General features: G+C 37.9%; 1 protein-coding gene across 12 annotated transcripts in view; it reads right to left on the reverse strand.

Annotated features, from left to right (window-relative positions):
• The window catches only part of ROBO2 (roundabout guidance receptor 2), a 1,378,235-nt gene that overhangs the window by 722,154 nt on the left and 644,002 nt on the right, over nucleotides 1-12,079 (reverse strand). The window lies entirely within an intron of this gene.

The following is a 12,079-nucleotide window of genomic DNA, read 5'->3' on the forward strand; positions in this document are numbered from 1 at the left end:
AGGCAGGGGTCAGAGGGTGAGAGACCTTGTGAGTCTAGGTGAAGAATTTGTATTATGGTGGGGTATACTCTAAACATTTAATATATAATAATAACAAAACATTTGAAATGATTTAAAATGCAGTGATGAATTAACAAATGTATATTTAAAATTCCCCCTTTATTGGTTGTGAAAATAAAACATTAGAAGTGGACAAGCACAGAAGCAAGGAGGCCAAGTAGACAGCTACTGCAGTAATTCAAGTGAAAGGAAGGTTGTCTTGAAATAAGGAGATGACAGGATCGATCAAGAAAAATGCAGTCATTTGAAACATAGTTTGAGGGTGAATTGACAGGGGTGAGGGATGTTTTGAAGATTACTCCTAAGCTTTAGACTTTGGGGGAAAGAATGGGTGAAGTTATCATTTGCTGAGAAGTAGCAGACTAAAGGTTAAAGGTGGAAAATATTTGGCAGGAATATCAAGGCATCAATTTAAATACGTTACATTTGAGGTGCCTTTGAAAAATTCAAATGCCAAAGAAGTCAAGCAAGCAGTTAGATATACAGACCTGAAACTCAGAAAAAGTTTAGATGAAAGCTGAAAACTTTGATATCATCAGCCTGCAGATGAACTTCTTTTTAAATTTATGATTGGCACATAATAATTGTACATAATGCGATACAATGGGATGTTTTGATAAATGTATACATTGTGCAATAAAGCCATTGGGATGGAGAGTGTACAAAAGGAAGCAGAACTGAGTTGGTGAGATCAGTTATAAGATCAAGGACTATTTTGGAGGAATGTTACTGAGGGCATTCAAACCTCCTTCACATCAGAGATGATGGAACTCTGCCGATGGATGCCTATTGTGGTAATCTGGGGATGAATTAGAGTCAGCGTGAAAGACAAGGAAAGGGCATTTTAAAATGAATACAATTTTAAAAAGCACTTTTGGTAAAACATCCAGTAATTTCAATGAAACAGGCAGATAAATGGATTTTTTGTTTTATCAAGAACGAAAATAGCTATTGGCCAATTCATTGTTGGCCCTAGTGTAAAAATATTTGAGAATAACAATGAGATTTGCATGATAAAATCCATTCAATCCTACATTGCGCTAAATCAAAAACACTTAAAAGTCTATAGTTCGAATATTTGGCAGCTTAAAAACATCCTGTTGTGGCCGGGCGCGGTTGCTCACGCCTGTAATCCCAGCACTTTGGGAGGCCGAAGCAGGCGGATCAGGAGGTCAGGAGATTGAGACCAACCTGGCTAACATGGTGAAACCCCGTCTCTACTAAAAATACAAAAATTAGCCGGGTGTGGTGGCGGTGCCTACAGTCCCAGCTACTCGGGAGGCTGAGGCAGGAGAATGGCATGAACCCGGGAGGCAGAGCTTGTGATGAGCCGAGATCGCGCCACTGCACTCCAGCCTGGGCGACAGAGAGACTCCGTCTCGAAAAAAAAAAAAAAAAATCCTGTTGCTTTGTCCCTCCTCTGCCACCTTTCTTCCTTCAAATTAAATACTGATACACAAAGCAATCCAGAAATTTACACACAAGATTAAAAGATAGTTCTGGTAACAGATTCAGTGGACTGCAGAACTAGTTGTGGTGCAACTTGTTATGCATAAAGGTAAGAGAAGAGGGGATTTATTCATTTATTTGCTTATTTTTTTAGATAGAATCTCACTCCGTGGCCTAGGCTTGAGTGCAGCAGCAAAATCTCAGCTCACTGCAACCTCCGTCTCCTGGGTTCAAGCAATTATCTTGCCTCAGCTCCCCAAGAAGCTGAGATTACAGGCATGCATCACCACGCCTGGCTAATATTTTGTACATTTTTTTTAGTAGAGATGAGGTTTCACCATGTTGTCCAAGCTGGTCTCGAACTTCTGACCTCAGGTGATCCCCCCGCCTCAGCCTCCCAAAATGCTGGGATTACAGGTGTAAGCCACTGCGCCCGGCTCAGAAGAGGGGATTTAAACCTCTGCTTTTTGTTCACAAGCCTTTAAATTTTGGCGGGAAAAAGAAAATTTCAGAAGAAGGAAATCTTATACCTCATCACTGGTATTAAGTCTTCATTTATCAGAATGTTTCACTCATCAGAAGTTTTATTAATGTTAAAAATCAGAATTTTGATAATTTATTCTACCAAATCACAGAATAAACATGCCTGCTTTCACACATGTTACCATGAAGATTTATCAAGAAATAGCTAAATAACCTCAAGAAAAGTGAGTGGAAAAGTAAACATATTTTGAAACCTTATTAATGCTAAGTATGGGGCAATTCCTTTCTCTTCTTCATTTTTATTATCATAACGTATCTTACTCAGAGTCATGCAGCTGTAACTCATTATATCACTTCTATAACAGATACTATCTTTCCATTTTCTGCCTCACCCACCTCTCTATTGGCTGAATATGTTCTGTACACTGTTTTCTATTCAGACAAACCAGAGAAACAGTGTGGCGCTTCTCTTTTTTTTTTTTTTTTTTTTTTTTTTTTTTTTTTTTAGACTGAGTTTCGCTGTTTTTGCCCAGGCTGGAGTGCAATGGCATGATCTCGGCTCACTGCAACCTCCACCTCCTGGGTTCAAGCAATTCTCCTGCCTCAGCCTCCCCAGTAGCTGGGATTACAGGCGCCGCCACCACGCCCAGCTAATTTTTTGTATTTTTAGTAGAGACGGGGTTTCTCCATGTTGGTCAGGCTGGTCTTTAACTCCCGACCTCAGGTGATCCACCCGCCTTGGCCTCCCAAAGTGCTGGGATGATGGGCGTGAGCCACCGCGCCTGGCTGGGGCTGCTTTTTTGTGTGGAGGTGACCACTGATTGAGCTACATAGATCCAACCTTTCTGAACAAGACCCAGAGGAGCAGCTGGCTAGCCACCTGTGGTACATATGGTCTCACTATGAGCTGGCCTTCTATCAATTTCTAGAATTGGAAAATCTCAGAGAGAGAGCAGATCACCAGAGAGAAGCAGAAAGTAGGTTGGTGGGGTTTGTAGGGCTCTACCCTAAAATAACAAGTAGAGGAATCAGATAAAGAGGGAAGCAGGCCAGTGTAGGACTAGAGACATACGGAGGTGGGGGACAATATGCAGCCTTTTTTGCGGGGGGAGGGGGACGGAGTCTTGCTCTGTCTCCAGGCTGGAGTGCAGAGGCACAATCTTGGCTCACTGCAGCCTCTGCCTCCCGGGTTCAAGCAATTCTCCTGCCTCAGCCTCCTGAGTAGCGAGTAGCTGGGACTACAGGTGCCGCCACCTCGCTCAGCTACATTTTGTATTTTTAGTAGAGACTGGTTTCACCATGGTGGCCAGGATGGTCTTGATCTCTTAATGTCGTGATCCGCCTGCCTTGGCCTCCCAAAGAATCCAGGCTTATAGAAAGAAATGTTTGCTTGATCACTGACTAGTTGCCAGGTGCTTGTTCTATGAGGCCCGTCTGTAATTCCTACCTACAAGTTCCATGATATTTCCTGTATTCTTACACTAACTGCACCCAGTACCATGCTGATATTTTACTTGAATCCTAATTGGGATTTGTTAATATTCCAAACAGAACAAGGTACGGTTCTAAGTGAATATTTCCGAATATGTATGGGTAGGTAGAGGGTATGGTAACACTGTTTTTTATAATGATGGCCATCCAGCTTTATGCATAACTTTGAAGAACTAAATTCAGTATGAATAAATACTATTACATCCACAAAGTTAAATATTCCAAACTTATTACATGGATATGCATTGATTGAAACAAAGTCTAAAAATGCTTAGGTTAAAATGCACAGTTTTATATTCAGTTTGATGTAAATTGGTGCAAATGGCCAAAAATCACAATTATTTTTGCACTGACCCAACATCACATATGCAAAGGTAGTTTTCTTTGGCAGATGTGATTATAGATTACTATTTTATTTTATTGGCTTTTCTTTATTTTAAAATGCATGCATTGTTTTTCTAATCAGACTAATAAATTACATAAGAAAAAGAATATACTTAAGTGAAAACAAATAACAAAATACAAAATCATAATAGACTCTGATTATAGCTGTGATAAAAATACATGGGTAAATAACTAGAAGAATACATCTTGATATTATTCCAGTAAATTTTTATGGCATCAGATTAAAAAAAACAAAAACCCTGGAAGTTATTTTCTCTATTTTGCAAAGCTTTTCTCATAACATTTCAAAGGTAGCGTCGTGTGCCACAGATCTGGCACATGTAAGGTAGACATTTGAATCAGATATTTATAATTATATAATGGTAAAATGACCTAGCCTTTCTATGGACAGCCATATAATTTAGATCCGCTAAGTTTTACTTCATTACAAAGATCAAATGTGACAAAAGTAGCTCATATCTCAGCCACCTACACTTTTGGTGTTTACTAAGTACGAGCAAGAAAATGGAGACTCAATGAATGTGAGTAGGTTGAGGATAAGGAGGGGTGGTAGGTCAATAACGAGTAACAGTTTGTAGAGTCGATGAACACTACACAAAATGTGCTAGTTAATTTAGACGCTAGTCGTCATTTCAATACCCTGTGACATCCTAAGTAATTTTCTTGGAATAATGTTTCCAACAACCAGTTCGGAACAAATGTCTTCATAAGAATATATACATTTAACTAGGTGTTTCAATTAAAAAAAAGGAACTAAGGTTAAAGGCAGAATGTAATAAAGTAAAATTGAGTTAAATACTCAAAATGCAATTACTATGTAGTCTAAAAATATCCACTGCTGTTGTGAATAAAATGAATTCTTAGAACCAGTTTCTCAACCAGTGTTATAAGAATGATCTCAATTACATATCTGGAAACACTTATATATAGTAGACATGTGTATTTATAAAGAAAACCTACTAAGGTTAACATGTTGGTGGTAATTGTAATGTGTTGGCTCCCACAAAGAATTAATTTATCAGTCCTTTCTTTTAATACCTCATAAATCCTTCAGGTCACAACTTCCCTGACTTGGAGGAGCAACACTGTCCACCGTTACATTTTCATTTACTGTCTTGAAGTTGCTACATACAAAATCTTTACACATTTAAAATTATTTTCAATTTCACTTGGAATTAACATCTTTCAAAGTTTGTAAGTAATCGGAGGCAATATGGATATTTTATATATAATAAATAAACCATGATTAGAGGAGACATATGAAAAATTACCTTTTTGATAAAGATCTTCACATTATTGGAAAGCTACTACATATGTATCTATGAATCCCCAAGCTTTGATCTCTGTCTTGGCAAATACATCTATTCTTTTTTTAACGAAACCATAAAGCTATGTAACGTTTTTCATGTCTGTAGTTTCTGCTTTTTTCTTTCTTTCCATATGAACATAATATGCATCTTAATAGTACACATAAGAAGGACACAAAATCACTTTTGTGGTATTCTTGCTAATAATGCATTACCCCAGTCTTTTCATGAGAAAATGTCAGACCAATACAAATTGAGAAATCTTCAACAAAAGAATTGGCCAATACCACTTATGTTTGTGTCCCCTCCCCACCTAAATTATTATGTTGAAACCTAATCACCAGTGTGATGGTATTTGGAAGTAGGACCTTTGTGGGGTGATGAGGTCTTGAGAGCAGAGTCTTCATGAATGGGATTAGTGCTCATATAAAAAAAGACCCCAGAGAGCTCCTTCTCCCTTTTCTATCAGGCGAAGACGCAGCCAAAATATGGTCACCTGTGATCCCTGAAGTGGGATCAGTGCCCTTATAAAAGAGGCCTCAGAGAGCTGTTTTACACTTTCACTATTGTCAGAACACAGCTAGAAGGCACCATCTGTAAATCCAAAAGTGGTAGTCCGCAGACACCCAATCTGCTGGCACCTTGATCTTGGACTTCTCAGGCTCTAGAACTGTGAGAAATAAATGTTTGTTGTTTACATACATAACTACCCAGTCTATCGTATTCTGTGATAGTAGCCTGAATGAACAAACACCATCAGCACTCCAAAAGCAAAAGACAAAGAAAAACTGAGGAACTGTCCCAGATTAGAAGACATGAGATCTAAGTGCAATAGATACTGGATGGATCCAGGACCGGAAAACATGGATTAGCAAGACAATTGACAAAAATTAGGTCTGTAGGTTTGTTAACAGTATTGTATCATCATAATCGTAAGTAATTAGGTAAACATTAAGGGAGAGTGGGCAAAGGCCAATACAAAAACTGTGGATACTGTTTTCTTTTGGAAAAATTTTTATAAGTCTAGGCTGGGTGTGGTGGCTCATGTCTTTAATCCCAGCAATTAAGGAGGCAGAGGTGGGTGAATAGTTTGTGTCCAGGAGTTTGAGATCAGCCTGGGCAACATGGAGAAACACCATCTCAACTAAAAATACAAAAAATTAGGCGGATGTGGTGGCATGCGCCCATAGTCCTAGTTATTCAGGAGGCTGAGGTGGGAGGATCCCCTGAGCCTAGGAGTCCAGGCTGCAGTGGGCTGTTATCAGGCCACTGAACTCCAGCCTGGGCAAGAGGAGTGAGATTGTCTCAAAAAAAAAAAAAAAATTGTGAAGTCTGAAATTATTTCAAAATAAACTAAAAACAGTTTAAAAGTCATATTAAGAGCCCAAAGGGCTTAAATTTTTATTTTGTTTGTGAAAAATTGGCTATGCTGATAATTCCTATATATTTTGATATTTTGGAAAAGCTAACTAGTAAAGTAATACTTAGTAATTCTGTTACTTCTAAAAGGAAGGATTTTCTTGCTTTTGTTTTTGTTTTTGAGACAGAGTCTCACTCTGTCGCCAGGCTGGAGTGCAGTGGTGGTATATCTCGGCTCACTGCAACCTCTGCCTCCTGGGTTCAAGCGATTCTCCTGCCCCAGCCTCCCAAGTAGCTGGGACTACAGGCGTGCACCACCATGTCCAATTAATTTTTATATTTTTGGTAGGAAGGTTCACCATGTTGTCCAGGATGGTCTCCATCTCTTGACCTAGTGATCCAGCCATCTTGATCTCCTAAAGTGCTGGGATTATAGGTGTGAGCCACCACGCCCAGCCGAAGTTTTTTTTTGTTTTTTAATTGAATCATTTGTCAATAGGACACAAATTAACATTTTATTCTTGTAGCTATTATTTTTATTTAAGCAAATCATACATTCCACAAAAATCTGTAAGGTATGATATTCCAACATTTCATAAACAGAGATAATCATCACATTTCGAAAGAAACATTTTCTGATTTGAAGCCTTAAAGGCTTGTAAAAATTTGTTTTGTACCTAAAAAGTGGTTTAATCTTTTTTTTTCTATTTTTGATCACATGTCACACACAAGTCACTTGCCAGGAATATGGCAACAAGGCAATGAGAAAGCAATTTGTGTCAGCTATCAATGAAGCTGTCACATGTCCAATCATCTTTCTCAAAACAAAGTTTCTAGAACACAGTACAGCAAAAGTTTTTAAAGAGCTGAACTGCAATCCTAGATATGCCTTAAAGCAAATTTTATGCTACTGAATATTAAATTCTTGAAAACAGTGGTTCAACATGGAAACACTGGCAGCATCTAAACTATTTTTATATAAACAATATTTCTATAATGAAATAATATTTTTAGAAGAGACAGAATTGTGTCTTTATGATAGAGACACAAATAATGATAGCTGATGTCTGGAAAGTATTAGAGTGCAGTTATAATAATCACTATAATTGTAACAGTTCATGTTAGCTCAACTGCACATCTATTCTTCATTTGTCCCTAAACTAATTTGTTCTACATGTGAATATATAACCCTCATCAATTTAAAGTGTCTTCCCTTGGCTATGTGGTTCATTAAAATATATACATAATGTATGAGTCCAACAATCCAAACTTAGAGGAGGAAAGGCTTTTTAGCCAATTGTGAAATCATAGCTACGATGCAGACTTCTGAAATTTAATGAAAATTAGGTCAAAATCACAAATATCCATCAATAAATTAGAGTTGATTAAAAATTACACTTAAAAACAATATTTTGTTTTGAATGGTATATGTCATTTTCAATTTTGACTCTAATAGTCATAATTAGAACAACTGACATCAGCAAATTACATAGATAATGTCAGGAAGTTTTAAAACTTTTCCCTAGTAGATTGTTTTCCAAAAGACAAATAAGCGAGTTCTAAAAATTTGCTGAAGTAATTAGATATAGTTCACTTAGAGGAACACAATTCTATATCTGGCATGATAGGATAACTAGTATAATCGCTATGGTAGTAAATTACAAACAATGAGTTCAGTGGAACTAAATATTCTCCATTTAGATTAACATATTTTTGGCAATATTGTATATGGAATATGAAAAAAACTAATGAGACTTGGGAAAGGATTATAACATACTTGCTGGTTATGCTAATACTACAAAATCTTTCTTGAGTATTTAAGGTTTTTTATTTGCATACATTTTATTTTATGTTTCACTTCCTGTCCACTTCCTTAAACCTGGTTTCCATTTCAGAGGTTTGAAAAGAGTATCCGCATCCTAACAAGCAAAGTGTTCCTTGAAACAATTACAAAATATGTCTGTCCAGGATCTCTCCATCCAGGCTTGAATAACAAGGATACTAGAATTCTCCGGGGGGGTGGGGCGGGGGCAGCTTCATTATATCCAAGCCCCATTTTCTGTGAACATCTGAGAGTAGATAATACTCAGAACTTGAAGACCTTGGAAAGCTGCTTTCGGGACTGTGCTTGGGTCTCAATTTTATATTGGTAGCGAACATGTGAAAAGTGATTTTTTTCCATGTCTTCCTCATAATACAACATACAAGTACTGACGTTTAAAATTTAGAGATTTTTGTGTAGGTAGTTCTCTTAAGCAAAAATAACATCATGATTTAAATAAACGTCTTGCTTCTTTTTCATTGATGTTTTACCTGGATGTACTTTTGTGCCACAGTCCGGAATAAGGGGTCCTTTTTCTGGCCAGAATAGTCTTTGGAGTCCAAAAGAAAAGGAAAAACTAGTCATGGCATATGAAAAGAGGAGGCACTACATAAATCACTGAGGATTACAGCTGCAGCATAGATTTGTGACACGTGTATGTGTGTGTGTGTGTTTCTAAACATATGCATGCAATCATGAACAATAATATCATTTCCTTTTGTGGTAATATGTTATTTATATTTATTTTGCACAATTTTCTCATGGTATGGAATAAATGTTCTTTTTTAAATTAGTTTGAAGAGGCTGAGATCATTATTAAACATATATAAATAAATGAATAAAATATTTTTCCAACTTTTATTTTTCTCTTATTGTAAAAATTTCGTATTCTTTTTCATGTTTTCTAGTAGAATACTCATTCAAAGCAAGAATGCTACTCAACTTCTTATTTTTTATATGCAATTTTTTTTGGTAGTCTATGTTTAGAAGTCCTAAGAAAAGCTGAAAAAATGACTTGATATTTAGAATCATTACAGCCATTTAAACTATCTTAAAGTCTTTGGAGGCTGTTTCTCCGTGGTGACTTGGGCATATCTGTGTACTTTAAAATATTTGGCCGGGTGCGGTGGCTCACGCCTGTAATCCCAGCACTTTGGGAGGCCAAGGCAGGTAGATGACCTGAGGTCAGGAGTTCGAGACCAGCCTGCCCAACATGATGAAACCCCATCTCTACTAAAAATACAAAAATTAGCCAGGCGTGGTGGCAGGTGCCTGTAATCCCAGCTTCTCAGGGGCTGAGGCAGGAGAATCTCTTGAATCCGAGAGGCAAAGGTTGCAGTGAGTTGAGATCGTGCCACTGCACTCCAGCTGGAGTGACAGAGTGAGACTCTGTCTCAAATTAAAAAAAAAAAAAGTCTGTATAACATCCCTGTAAATATAATACTAAACTGACAAAGATACTTAAAAGTATTGCTGATGACCGTGATAAAAGAATAAGCTTAACACTAAATGCTCATATATACATTTGTGTGTGTGTGTGTGTCTTATAAAGCACACAAAGTCATAGTAGTATAATAGTTTAAAAAGGTAGCATAAATAGTTAATTAAATATATAAGATCATAAATGAATGAAAAGTCTTATGTGTTTTCTTGGGTGGAAAAGAGGCATATGCTTGACCTACAGTAAATGTGTCTCGAATGGAAATCTAATAAGAACGGATAGCTTTCACTATTTTGCTTTCTGAATTGTGGTAAACTAACAATGTGGCATGTATTTCTAAATACAAAAATATAAATTGATTTGGTTCTGCTTACTTAATTGGCTTAAAGTTAAATATATTTTTTAGAAAACCCTTTAACCTAATTAATCAATGACTTTTAATTTTTTTTTTTGTAATTTTCACTTTAAACAAAACAAAGGCCCAAGTACTGATGGCAAAACTAGAAATGGGTCAGTACTTTAACACAGTAACAGAAAGTTTTCCTTCTCTTTGTTCCTTTATACAGTCCTTGCCTTTGCTCTGATTCATTCATTCCTGATAGAGCAGTGAAAAGAGAGATGAAAATTCCAACACTCACAGAGCTTACATTCTAGCAGAGAAAAAAAATACTATTCAATGCTTCCTTTAATACATTAGCTTGACTGGGCTAAGGGATGCCCAGAAGTTTGTAACAACTGTTTTTGGATGTGTCTGTGAGAGTGTTTCTGGAAGAGATTAACATTTGAATTGGAAGACTGAGTAAAGAAGATTGCTCTTACCAACGTGGGTGGGAATTTTCCAACCCACTGAGGGCCTGAACATAACAAAAAGGTGAAAGAAAGGTGAATTTGCTTTCTGCTTCAGCAGACTAGCCACTTTTTCTTGCCATCTGACACTGGAGTTCTTGGTTTTCAGACTTTCAGATTTTGACTGGAACTGTATTACCAGCTTTCCCATTTCTCCAGCTTGTAGGAGGCAGATTGTGGGGTTTCTTAGCCTCCTTGATCAAGTAAACCAACCTTCCATAGTAAATCTCTTTGTGTATATCTCTATATGTACTCTTGGTTCTGTTTCACAGGAGAACCCTGCCTAATGCAGACTCTAAGCTGATAATTAAGCGAACTGAATAGGATTAGACAGTGATAAAAAATAAGTAGGGAAAATGAATAGGAAGTGTTTGGGGGACATTTTATGGTAATTTTATATAGCATAGTCGGTGAGACTTCACCCATGACATTTGAGGAAAGGTCTGAGGGAGTTGAGGGAGAAGGCTGGGCACAAACAGTGGGGAAGGGTATTTGACAAAGTAGGCCCGGCACGGTGGCTCACACATGTAATCCCAGCACTTTGGGAGGCTGAGGCAGGCATATCACTTGAGGCCAGGAGTTCAAGACCAGCCTGGCCAACATGGTGTTTATACTAGAAATACAAAAATTAGTCTGGCGTGGTGGCACGTGCCTGTAGTCCCACTATCGGGGAGGCTGTGTCACGAGAATCACTTGAAGCTAAAACGCAGAGACTGTAGTGAGCTGAGATCATGCCACAGCACTCCAGCCTGGGTGACAGAGCAAGAATCTGTCTCAAAAAAAAAAAAAAAAAAAGAGTATTTGACAAAGTAATACACAAGAAGATGAAAGCAAGTGTGACATGTATAAAGAACAGTAAATAGCCAGTGTAGAGGGTGTGAGAGAAGAACAGTAAAAGTCAGAAAGGTAAGGTGAATGGAAACTACAGAACGGGACTTAGCCTTTTCCCTGAGATCCACAGACGCTGGAGTCTCTTCTTCCCTGAGATCCACAGACGCTGGAGTCTCTTCTTCCCTGAGATCCACAGACGCTGGAGTCTCTTCTTCCCTGAGATCCACACACGCTGGAGTCTCTTCTTCCCTGAGATCCACACACGCTGGAGTCTCTTCTTCCCTGAGATCCACAGACGCTGGAGTCTCTTCTTCCCTGAGATCCACACATGCTAGAGTCTCTTCTTCCCTGAGATCCACAGACGCTGCAGTCTGTGGACAAGTCTGAGTACTGTCAAAGGATTTGTGGACAGAACAGGTATTGGGCATAAGAGAAAGAGGAGTAGAAAACATCTCCAAGGTTTCTGGCCTCAGTAACTAGAAGAATGGGGCTTCTCCATACTGAGATGGGGACAAGGCAGAACTCAGTAGCTCTGTTTTGGGTATTTTCTTTTCTTTTCTTTTTTTTTTTTGAGATGGATTCTCG

Source organism: Symphalangus syndactylus, chromosome 21 (genome assembly GCF_028878055.3).
Source record: "Symphalangus syndactylus isolate Jambi chromosome 21, NHGRI_mSymSyn1-v2.1_pri, whole genome shotgun sequence".
NCBI classification, from domain to species: domain Eukaryota; kingdom Metazoa; phylum Chordata; class Mammalia; order Primates; family Hylobatidae; genus Symphalangus; species Symphalangus syndactylus.